Raw genomic sequence first — 13,490 nt, 5'->3', positions numbered from 1 at the left:
ATATACTTAACAGAGCACCACAAAACATGAAGTGTAAACTCAAACAGAAAATTCAACAATAGTAGTTGGAAACTTCAGTAGCCCACTTTCAATAATGGATAGAGCAACTAGGCTAAAAATCAACAAGGAAGTAGAAGACTTGAACCACAGTCTAAACCAATTATACCTAACAGACTTCAATAGAACATTTTATCCAACAACAGCAGAATATATATTCTTCTCAAGTGTACATGGAACATTTCTCAGGATAGACCATACACTAGGTCACAAAACAAAACTCAATAAATTTAAAAGAATAGAAATAATTTAAAAATACCAGATATGTTCTCTGACCAAAATGGAACAGAATTAGAAATTGACAACAGAAAGAAATTTGGGGAATCTACAGATACGTAAAAATTAAACAACACACTCCTAAACAACTAATGATTCAATTAAGAATCAGAAGAGAAATTACAAAATACTTTGAAATAAAAATGAAGACAGCATATCAAAAACTTATAGAATGAAGCTAAAGCAGTGGTTAGTAGGAAATGTGTAGCTGTGAATGTCTATGTTTTAAAAAAAGAAACCTCAAATCAAAAATGTAATCTACCTGAAAACTGAAAAAAGAAAATCAAACTAATCCTGAAGCAAGCAGAAGAAAGGAAATAACAGAGATTAGAAAGGAAATTAATTTTATAAAGAATAGAAAAACAATAGATAAAAGTCGATGAAAATAAAATCTGATTCTTTGAAAAGATTAGCAAACTCGGCCAAACTTTAGCTAAATTGACCAAGAAAAAAAAAAAGAGAAGACTGAAATTACCAGAATCAGAAATGAAAGACAGAACATTACTACCAACTTTAAAGAAATAAAAAGGATTGTAAAAGAACACTATGAACAATTGTATGTCAATAAATTAAACAACTTAGATGAGCTGGATAAAGTCCTAGAAAGACGTGAAACTGTCCTCTGGTTACTGTGTTTATAATTGCACCTGCAGGCATGGTAGTGGAAATAGGGAGACCTGTTAGCTGTGAATGGCAAGAGAGGATGGTGGCTCAATGAGAAGGATAGCACTGGACCTGGTGAGAAGTGGTCAATCTAGATATACTTGGAAGGGAGGACCAATGAGATCTGACAGGTCAAATGTAAAAGTGAGTCAAAGATGACTTCTTGTTTTTTTCCTAGAAGAACGAACAGTATGGCTTTTCCATCAACTGATAGGGGAAAGATCCTAGGTGGAATTGTTTAGGGAGTGTGCAGGATATCTTTTATTTACCACTGTGCAGGCACTGTCTACTCACCCTCATTCTGTTCTGTACCCTGGTAAGCCTGCTGTGGAGTACATTGCTGATCTTGTGCTCTCTGGGTCTCCAGTGCATGTTCAGCCAATGAGGGGCACTGGTATGAGATTCAAAGGAAGGAAGAGTTGCTTTAAGCTGGTTACACTCCCACAGGGCGTCATAGCTCCTGCCAATTACCTCCATACCTCTCTCTCTTTCTATCTCTCTCTCTCTTAGTGACAACTGCTTCCTCTGTTCACTTCTTTCCCCTCCAAGATTGGTGGGACAATGACCACCTTTGTTAGCACTGGGGCTCTGCGCTATCCTCTGTGGTTTCTCTACACCCTGTAAATGGCCTCTTTATAAACTGCCGTCAAATTATCCAATTAAAGTGTGCCATTTGTTTCTCTTGCCAGAACTAGGACTGATATGAAAGGAAGATCAGAAATTTGGTTTTGGAATGACTGAGATGTCAAGGAAGAGAAGAGAATGGGCAGTGGGATATTTGAGTCTGGAATGCTGGAATTCCTGAAAGACAGGAATTTAGGAGTCACCAGCAGAAAGAAGATAGAACCAGAAGACTTGATGAGATCACCTCGGGAATGAGGGAAGATAGAGAAAAGCCTATTTAGAGTCAGTTTTAAAGAGAACAAGAACTGGAGTGAGCAAGTATAAACAAGTCTTGAATGTTGCTACAAAGGGGCCAGTACATGGGCAATGGCTGAGGAGGAAAGAGAAATTCTGTTTGTGTGTTTATTTTGTTTTATTAAAATGGAAGAAATAACTGCATGTTTGTATGCTGACAGACATGATTCAGTAGAAAGGGAAAAATAATAACGCAAGTGAGAAATGGGAGAATTGCTGAAGGATGCTGTTGAATAGGAAAGGGTGGGATCGAAGGCACAAGGGAGTGGGGAGATTGTCTGAGGTAGTGCACAGGGTACAGCTGGTTCATCTACAGTAACAAGCAGGAAGGCACAGTGTGAGGATTCAAATTTCTCTTCTGATTGTATTTTCTCAGTAAAGCAGGAAGCAAAAAGATAAACCAAGAGTGAAGATGGGAGGGAGGGGTTGAAGTTGAAGAAGAGGTTGTGAATGGTTACCTGCAAGTGAAAACATTAGGAATTTAGGAAAATGTAATCTGCATGTTGGCAGATCAAAGGATCACATGAAGTTTACTATCATGAATTTAAAGTGGTACCATGTTCAGCTGGAAGGAGGCAGTACAGTTATAAACAGTTTGATTTAAAGAGGAATTGGGGTTTTACTAAGCAAGCATGACAAAGCTGTGTGGCCTTGGACAAGTTATTTAAGCTCTCTGAATTGTAATTCCCTCACGTGTAAAATGAGCATAATAATACTTATCATGAAGAATGCTATATGCATTAAATAACACAAATCAAAACTAATCAAGTGTCTGGCACATAGCAATTGCACAGTAAATTTCTGCTAGATTTATTGTTATTGGAACACCTATTTAGGCTGTGAAAATTTCTTAAGTGCAAATGTTTGTTTTAATCATATGTACAGTTACCGAATGCTTCTTTGGAGTAAGCGCTGTTCAGTTCAATTTAGCACACATCAAAGCACATGTCTTCTCAGCAGGTGGGGGCCTAGAGACTACATCTTTGTTGCCCTTGACTCATATCATTTCACTTCAACAGGGCATAAGCCTACAAAAAACATGGCTTGGGGAACCATTTACATAACTCTGCAATGCTTCAATTCCATTGTGGAACAACATGTGGAACGCCAAGCCCTTTAGTTTGTTAGAGAGACTTCTAACATTTAATCTTTTTGCCAAATTCTTGGCAACAGCCTCAAGGCAAGTAAGAATTGAGTTGCTTAGATTAGTGCAACTTTGAAGTTATTCCTCTGTTTCTAGCACTAGTACTCTAAAAATAGAAATTGCATGCAAGCACAGATAGTTTGTATGTCTTGCTTGCCCTTGCAGTTATCATTTCTTTTATTCTGGACACTGATTATACTTGATTAAGTGTTTATATCACATTACTTTGGCTATATTTACTCATTATATTTACTTCAAAGATTTTGCTTTAAGAAATGGAAATTATCCACTGGTACATTCCTGGAGAGAACTGACATTATCTTTGCTGGGATTTTCTTTTTTCATTTGTTTCAAGAGAATTTGTACTCAATTGTTGAAGCATTTTTCTTATGGCTGATTTAAACCTTCATCACATAATTCCAACATCTGATTCACGTTGAATTGGTGTCAACTGATTGTCTTTGCTCATTCAAGTTACAATTTTCTTGGTTCTTGGTTCTTGGTATGACGGGTGATTTTTTGTTGTATCCTAAACATATTGTGTATGATGTTAGGAGACTCTGGATCCTATTTAAATCTTTTTATTTTAGCAGGAAATCACCCCGTTTAGGTTTAGCACATGGGTCTTGACCTACTTTTTTTTTTTTTTTTTGAGACAGAGTCTTGTGCTGTTGCCCAGTCTGGAGTACAATGGCGCGATCTCAGCTCCCTGCAACCTCTGCCTCCAGGTTCAAGTGATTCTCCTGCCTCAGCCTCCCACCAGCATGTCCAGCTAATTTTTGTATGTTTAGTAGAGAAGTAGAGATGGGGTTTCACCAGGTTGGCCAGGCTGGTCTGGAACTCCTGACCTCAGGTGATCCACCTGCCTCGGCCTCCCAAAGTTCTGGGATTACAGGCGTGAGCCACCGCACCCGGCCTTGACCTACTTTTATGTGTTGTGCTTTGTATGATACACTTTAATTTTCAGAGCCTTCAAGGCATTATTTTGGTCGGCTTGGTTTATCTGGTGTCGATGGGGTTCTCAATGGTCCCTACAGGTGCTTCCTGAAAGGGTTATGTGGTTGCCCCAGGCTAAGCCGCTGTGTGTCTCCTGGTCTGGAAGAGGCATAGCAGAATCTCCTCTCTGGACAGGGAAAGAGAGTCTGGAGCCTGTGGGAACACAGCCTTCCCAGGTCAGGCTGCTTGCCGTAGCTGGGTCTCTCTGGCCAGTTTCAACCCTCCCACCTTCACTCGACTATCTCTAGGTTGTAAATAGAGTTTTAGTTTTTTTTCTTTTTTTCTTTTTTTCTTTTTTTTTTTTTTGAGATGGAGTCTTACTCTCTCGCCCAGGCTGGAGTGCGGTGGTGTGATCTTGGCTCACTGCAACTTCCGCCTTCTGGGTTCAAGCAATTCTCTGCCTCAGCCTCCCAAATAGCTGGGATTACGGGTGCCCACCACCACACCTGGCTAATTTTTGTATTTTTTTTTTTTGAGACCGAGTCTCGCTCTGTCGCCCAGGCTGGAGTGCAGTGGCACAATCTCGGCTCACTGCAAGCTCCGCCTCCCGGGTTCACGCCATTCTCCTGCCTCAGCCTCTCCGAGTAGCTGGGACTATAGGCGCCCGCCACCACGCCCGGCTAATTTTTTTGTATTTTTAGTAGAGACGGGTTTCACCGTGGTCTTGATCTCCTGACCTCGTGATCTGCCCGCCTTGGCCTCCCAAAGTGCTGGGATTACAAGCTTTTTATTCTTATTTTTTGAGACAGAATCTCGCTTTGTCCCCCAGGCTGGAGTGCAGTGGCGCGATCTTGGCTCACTGCAAGCTCTGCCTTCAAGGTTCACGCCATTCTCCTGCCTCAGCCTCCCGAGTAGCTGGGACTACAGGCGCCTGCCACCATGCCCGGCTAATTTTTTATATTTTTAGTAGAAACAGGGTTTCACCATCTTGGCCAGGCTGGTCTTGAACTTCTGACCTCAAGATCCACCCACCTCGGCCTCCCAAAGTGCTGGGATTGCAGGCGTGAGCCACTGCACCCCGCCTAAATAGAGTTTTAAAATATAAATCATTCTCTTTTTTCTACACAATAAAATTTACAATTAATATTAAGAACTGTGAAAATATCATTATACAAATAAACATTTGAAAAGCACTTTAATATTTTTATTTTAAAAGCTTTCAAAGTCACAAAGTTCAATGAATAACACTGAACACTCATATACACCTATCTAGGTTCACCTACTGTAGAATTAACAGATAAAATATAGGACTCCCAGTTAAATTTGAATTTCAAGCAAAAAGCCAAATAATTTTTAAGGTTATGTATGTATACAATATTTTGTACCTACTTATATTGAAAAATTATTTGTTGTCTATCTGAGATTCAAATTTAACTGAGTATCCTGTGTTTTTCTTTGGTGAATCTGACAGCCCTCACTTAACTGCTAACATCTGGCCTCACTCATTCCAGTCATTTCTCTACATATACTTTTCCTTTGCCAAACCATCTGGGGAACACTTTAAAAATAAAATCACAGAAGGTTTCATATGTGTATATGAAGCAGAATTGTCTGCCTTGGTTTTTTCATCTAGTACTCAAAACTGCATTTTTCCATTGGTTATTATGTAGCACTAATTCCCCACCCCTGCCTAGATTCTAGGCTAGTTCTGAGTGCACACCCATGATGTAATTACAAAAACACTTCAACTCTCGTGTCAGAAAGCCAGATGCTGTCACCAGTGAAACAACAAACAAGAGGCCTCTGAGCACCATCCTTTTAGAACTGATGCTAAAACCATTTCAAGCGAAGGGCAAGCATTCTATGAAAACTCTCATATTGACTAAGCAACTACCATCGCTTGCTTCTTGAAGATGTTCCAGCTTTTCTCAGTTTCTTTAGTATGAGAAATCTCACCCAAATTCTACTTTTTGTGGACATATCCATATTTATAGGTAACCATTGTAACTTAATGATTAAGAGCACAAGTCTAGGTTGCAGACAGTTGAGGGCTGAAATCCTATCTCCTGTAGTCAGGCTCATTAAAGTAAGTCATTTCTCTCATCTGTAAAATGGAATAAAATACCTACACCTTGCATTTGTTGCAAGGCTTAGGAGAGCACTGTGCTTGGCACGTAGTAAACTAGCAATCATCGTGTTGCTCTTCACCACAGTTTATGACTTTCACCAAAGCCAATTTTATGTTATGTGTTCCTGATCTTTCCCTGGAAATAATTTCCACACTAGTTTGAAGGCTTCTAAACCACAGCTACTGCTCACAACCATCTTATTACAACATATTTGAATACTGTAGTCATGCACAAAAGCAGAAGGAAAGTGAAAAGAGATGAGGTCTCAGTTGTATTCTTAGACCCCATCCACACAGATATGAGTAAGGGACCACCAGCTAGATAGAAGTATAGCAGTAAATTTGGCTCCATCAGTGACTACATGGTGTATATGTGTTTGTCTGTGTGCATGTGTGTGTGTGCTCTATGAATGAGATGATACGAAAATATGTTAAAAGTTTACGTGTCATATATGGGAAATGACTTTTCCTTCACACATGAATTCATGTTAGTCAGATACTTATCAGATTAATATGTGCAGTTTAGGTCATGAGACCTTTTTTTTTTGAGACAGATTCTTGCTCTGTTGCCCAGGCTGGAGTACAGTGGTGCAAAGAGGGTTCACTGCAGCTTCTTCAACCTCCTGGGCTCAAGTGAATCTCCTCCCTTAGCCTCCCAAGTCGCTGAGACCACAGGTGCATACCACTATGCATGGCTACTTAAGCAATTTTATAGAGATGGGGTCTCGCCATGTTGCCCTGGCTGGTCTCCAATTCCTGGGCTCAAGTGATCCTCCTGCTTCGGCCTCCCAAAGTGCTGGGATTACAGGTGTGAGCCACCGGTGCCTGGCTCAAACCTTTAAAAAAGTCTGGAGGCACTGGAACAGATTCAGAAAAGGGAACTACAAACATGCAAATGTGACATGAAGAAAAGTCAAAAGAATTGAAATTGTTTAGAAGGACAAGGATAAATTGATTTGTTTTCAAGAATAAGAAAGGTTTTCTAGGAAGATTCCAGTTCACTATGCCTGTGTTCACAGAGGACCAAACAAAGGGAAATTATTACATTGAAATCGTGTACATTTTTATTTTGTATGAAGAGGATGTTCTAGGAAATTTGGTGGGAGTTTTGACTTAAACTTTGTATATAATCACCAGTCCTGGCTATTTTCGATTTGGTGTCTACCTGAACCCAGGGGCTGTGGTAGATGAATGTGAAGGTTCTTTCTAGCTTTGAAATGTAACTGGCACTGCGTATGGAAGATATGTTGCACAATTAAAAATCTGTTAAACAATTACTGAAGAGATGGGTCAGCCACAATGCAGAGATGAGTATTTTGGCATGCTCTGGTTGTTCACAGAGCACAACATGAGACCCATCAATCAGCTTTTAACAGACAATTCCAGGTCAGCCAGCGTGACTGGATTTTTAGTGCTGATTTCATTGGATTTGCATTTGCTATTACGAAAGACGACAACCGATAATTTCTTAGAACATAAATCATTGCGTGTGCCTTGATCCGTAACTGGAGAAACAAACAACATTTTTTAAAGTTGCCATTGAACTAACAATTCTCAGTATGGACGGGAATGTTTCCTTTATTAAATTCAGGATGGATTCATTCTAGGAACAATTTTGGTGTAGTGAGTCTCATTTATTATAGATTACCAACTTTCAGTGCTTGGCTGCCAAAATACTTTGGCTCATTCTCAAACCCCAGCAATTGCATAAATTTTTCCTCTCCTCCTGCTCCAGAGCCATTAACAATAGCTCTAGTTGTCTTTTCTTCTTATTTTATCTACTACTTTTGTCTTGAGTCCCCTAGAAATTTCTGTATGCTGTTTACACTGCAATATATTAATGATGATTCATAGCCATGTATTGATTCTTGTGATCCTCCCAAAACTGTGTGCCTTTGTTCCTCCACTTGGTTTCTATGTCTCTCTATTTGGTTCTGTAGGTCCATATTTCTCCTCTCACCTATACGTGGACCAGCACAGACACTCCTAAATGAAACATGTATTTTTCAGTCAATGTTTATTGTCTCCGACCAGATCTAAAGGGCTTGGTTGACTGCATGAACAAAACAAAACAATAATAATGAGACAAATCAAAGCAAAAACCCTGTGATTAAATAAGCTGGAACTTTATCTCCCACCTGCAAGCGGTCTGAAAGTGGAAAGATCGGGGCTGGCAAGGCAGCTCTAGTATTACAAAGGCCGTGGACACTTTCCCAGCCTCATGGTCGATGGGTTGCCCTAGTTTCGGTCATGACATCCACATTCCAAGAAGCTGAGTGGAGGAGGAGATGGGAGTAGGGCAGATTCACCTCTTTCAAGGAAATTTCCTATAAGTTCCACACAACATTTCTAGTTGATTCTCATTGGCTGGGACTAAGTACATGGCCACTCCCAGACTCAAGGGAGGCTGGGAAGTGTCATCTTTTATGCCAGGTGACAATGTGGTCTACTAAAAACAAGGATGTTGTTATCATGGAGAAAGGAATCAATAAATGATGGACTAGACAATGATCAGCATCTACTGCGGAGCCTACATTGGGCTTTGGCAAGAAAAGTCTCAATCCAGATCCAGTGATTTAAAATGTCAGTGTGATGTGGACATTCCCCTTCGGTAACAGTGCACCAGGTGCTGTGTTAAGTGCTTTATCATAAAAGCCTCACGAAAATCCAGACGAAGGTGCTACTATCATATATCAAGGCTAAATAGTTCCATTTCATAGATGACAAGATTGAAGCACACAGAGGATAAAGCCATGGAATTAGTTTATGGTAACTAAGGTATCATATTTTCTACATAGTTCATAGTGAAGCTGGCGATTGAACCCAGGCAGTCAGATTGCCGAACATATACTAGTAACCATATTCCTGTGTTGTCAGTGAAGCAGAATGGGAGCGTTGCCATTCCAAGAATTTTCCAGCATAAACTGTGGCATAACTCTCAGGGATTCTGTGATGTTGCCTTTACTATGCTCACACAGACATACACATGTATGTGAAAAAAATAATATCTCTGCTTTCATTTGGACGTGATAGGCAATTTTCAGGAGTTGCTATCAACCCTTATGCTTAGTTGTTGGTGCCATCCTTCTTCTACCTCATCTTTCATTTTTTAAGTGTTGTCTTTATTTTTCTGATTACTAGAAACATGGAACTGTGTAAAGTTTATTTCAAGTGAGCTATTTGCTGCAATCCACTCGTTCTTTTGAAGCACTTTATTCCTGCAGCTACCTAGGACATTTGAGGTCTAGCCATGATTCAAGATGGGGCTGTCAGTCCATTTGGTTGAGGAGATGGCCAAATCTTTGTGATGCCTTGTCAGCTTAGGCACAGGATTGATGACAGGGTCATTGTAGAAAACAAGAGTAAAAAGATTTGGGAGATTGATTCTGGTCTAGAGAAAGATGCTCTATTGTTTTGATTGCAATTTTGATTGGCAAATTGGAAAATAGAACTTAGTCCTCCTGAATGGGAATCTTACTGTAAGGGAAAATAATTTCAAACAATCCGTGTTTTTCAAAAATGCATAATTTTTCTAACTCAAATATTGTATTACTTTCATATGAAATAAAAACCTACTAGTCAGGAGTCCATTACATAAATACATCATGTCAGCTGATGTGAGAAATAGTCTTCTTTTAAAATAATTGATGAAGAGTAGGGATTTAATGCCTTTGAATTCATTATTATTTCACACTGTTCTGAAGAGGAATTTTTATAGTTCATTGTTTCTGTAAGTCATCTTAGAGTTTTCCAGAAAGAATTGAAAGAAAATGGAATAAAGATGCAGCCAGCTTTAAAAAGTGTCTATTACAGAAATTGTCACATGTATTAAAAGAGTAGAGATAATACCATTGTAATTGTCCATGGGACTATTACTTAACTTCAGCAGTTACCCGCACGTGGCCGGTCTTCTTTAATCTCCACCTCCACCCTCATCTCCCTTCCCCTGTACACACTGGGTTCTTTTGAGTAATCTCAAACATCGTCTCTCGTATCTGTAAATACTTCATTATGAACCTGTGCAAGTTACAAGATTTTCTAAAAAACATATGCCCAAACTTATTATCACTCTTGAAAAAAGTAATAATGGTATTGAGAATATTATATGCTTCTCTCTTCTTTCTAAAAAGTTGGTGTGTGTAAATCAGGATCCTAGCAAGTTCACATATTACATTTGGTTGTTATGTCTCTAGTGTTCTTGTAATATATAGGTTCATTTTCTATTTTTTTTTGCAATTTATTTATTGAAAAAATTCTTATGGAGTATATATCACATTGTGGATTTTGCTGATTTGTTTATGCCCCTGTAGTGTCATTTATTATGTTCTCAGTCCCTTGTATTTCTATAAATTAATCAGATTCAAGTTTGATTTTTTAAAATTTCTGCAAGAATATTTCATAGATGTTGTGTACTTCTTACTGGATCACAATATTGCATTGCATCAGGAGGAACGTTATTCTTCCTATTTTATCACATCAGGAGGAACATAAGTTGTCTCTCTGTTTATGATGTTAAGAGTGATCAATTTTTGATAGGCAATGTCAGCCAAATCTTTCCTTATAAAGTTCCTCATCAGCTTTTCACCTAATAATTTTAGTAGCTGTTCATGGTCACCACCTAAAATGGTTACTTCATCAGAGATGACAAAATTGAGGTAGTCCAATTCTATAATTTCTTCTTCATATATTAGCTGGAATTCTTCTAGAAAAAAATGGCTTTCCTACATTAACTATTTGGTTACCTTGAAGTGCTCTTTGTACGGAAAAGGTGTATAAATGCTTGAGTTTTAAAAATCAAATTTTAGAATAATGAGCTTATTCCTTAACAACTGGAAAAATTCACCAATGAGCTTTTTAAAATTATTATTGGGGTAAGCAAATGATTTTAAACATATTTAATATGCTAAGTCCTCTGCTGTTATTATTCCTTTCTATAATCAAATTGTCCTGACTTTGGAAGCCCTAGATCTGGAATCAAGCCTTTCTACAAAGTTCCTTTTAATGGAGAAAGGTATTTAGAATCCCTAGTCTGGTTGCTGGGTTGACCAAGGTCTCTAGACCTTTTCAGTGGTCAAAGGTAGAAAAATAGCTCAGGAGTCCATACTAATACTTCCAATACCAATTTTGGTTACAGAATTTTTACTTATTTGACTTATATTTGTATCTTTTCCTTCTTTCACTGAATGCCTTTGTTCCTAAATGAAATAATGTAAATATTTATTTACTTTTTATTACAATAGTATCAGAATGACAATATATTAAAACTAACTTTATGATTACTGAGAAGAGCCTTGATTACTGAGGAGACTTTTTTCACTTCTTTTGTTCTTAGAATGTAACACACTAGGGATATACGGCAAAATTACTGTTTTAAAGTCACTTTGAAATAACCTTTCTCTGAGTGGTAAAGTCACCAACTCAAAAATAGTTCAAAAATAGGTTTATTATTTTCTTTTAGCTTTCTTATTCTAAGAATTGATTTTTAAGTTTATATTTTTGGATGATGTACATATATTTCCAGAGTAAAATCTACAAAATATTTTTGAAAACTAACTGTCATATTCATCCCCTCACCCAATTCCCATTCTGACCCAAAGGTAGCCCATGCTTCTAGTTTTTAGTATATCTTGGCATTTTTAAAGTAAGCCACTGTGTGTGTGTGTGTGTGTGTGTGTGTGTGTGTGTGTAACTATCTGTAGTGTCCCTCTTCCTTAGCTGGAAGATGACATAGCATACACATACCATACACATGGCTTTTCTCATTTAACAGTATATCTATGATTACAGGTGCACAGTGCTCCTTTTGTTGGTGTAACCTTAGTTTATTCACCTTGTCTGCAATTGGTGGGCATTTGGAATCTTCCTAGTCTTTTGCTATTTCAGACCTGCTACAATAAGCAGCCTTCTTCGCCAATTACAATTTTTTTGACTAATTTGTTGATAAAGGCATTCGGGTTACTTCAGAGTTTTCCTTTTATAAACCAAAGTGTGATAAACATCCTTGCAGATGCAATCTTTGTTATCTCAATAGATTGAAGCTTCCTGAGAGCAAATCATTTTATTTCTGCTATATGCATAGCGTGAAATGCATCATCAGTTGGAAGGCATTCTGGAATTCTTAATAAATTAAACTAAATGAGTCATGAAAGAGACATTAGAAGAACACATTCACATTTCTGGAAAACATAGGCAAATCAATGCATTACTGATCTTCAGTACCAACAAAGGAAGCATGCTTTTCTACCAAAAGGATTGATATTCATATTTTGTTTATAGGAAAGTTTCTTTAAACAGAAAATTTCTCAAATAAACACTGAACAAAGTTAAAGGAAGGGAATATGAAAGGGGGTAGTATTATTTATTGAGGAACTACCACACTCAAATTAGTCAAACAGACCACAAAAATTAATCAAGAGCCTACTATGTGTCAAGCTGCTGATCCAGGGGCCGGGAGTCTTGTTAAATGAAGCATACCGCATTCGTGCCTTGAGGAGCTTGTTTTCTAGTGGACAGGCATAAGTGGGAAGGCACAGATAATGAACACAGGGAGAAATGTGTAATGTGTCTTAGGAAACTGATAATGGTTGGAGAGAAATCCTTGGGAAAGGGAATGGGGTAGAATTCAGAGCCGAGGTGACGTGGACGGCTTTTAGATAAGAACGTGGGCTGGTAGATTTAGGGACAGGAGAATAGAGTGGTTCCTTTCAGACTGCATATGCTTTCCCTGAGAAGAATGCAGGGAGGGTGGGAGCTGAGAGGATCCTGGAAGGTGGGAAGTAATTGATTTGGAGTGTGGGAATGTAAAGTTATTACGGGAATGTCGTTGATACTGTGCTTGGGACTTCACCTATGAGAGGTTATTCGACAAAAGCTGTCCTTCCAACACCCCTTGCTAAAAGAAATATTACAGCCCATGGTCTGGCCAAGGGGGTTAAGAACATCTTCCTTCCATTCCCACTGTTGTGGGAAAAAAACTGGTTCTTGTCTTATGACCAGGAAAGATTAGGCTTGCGGACACATAGAAGGGTGAGAAGAGGAATTTATTGGGGAAAAAGGAAAAACAACTCAGCAAAGTAAGATGTAGTCCTGCTAACAGGCTCTCCACCTCACTGACTGAATCCCAGGTTACCACCCAGGAACAGGAGAGGCTCCTCCCTGCTGTAAACGGAGTGAACTTCCTGAGGCTCCACCCCAACCTCCCAGTGTGAAGCCTGGTTGGAGATTCTCTGAAGACCTTTCCCCTTATCTGCCTCCTGCATCTATCACCACTAAGCTGATTAGAACAAGAATTAGCACTGGACTTGGTAGGCAAGCCACAGATTGCCATATCTAGTGTGTGGCATATTACCTCCAACATGGACATACAAT

The sequence above is a fragment of the Hylobates moloch genome, unplaced genomic scaffold (assembly GCF_009828535.3).
Source record: "Hylobates moloch isolate HMO894 unplaced genomic scaffold, HMol_V3 SCAFFOLD_8, whole genome shotgun sequence".
Lineage (NCBI taxonomy): Eukaryota > Metazoa > Chordata > Mammalia > Primates > Hylobatidae > Hylobates > Hylobates moloch.
This window is presented reverse-complemented; position numbering follows the sequence as displayed.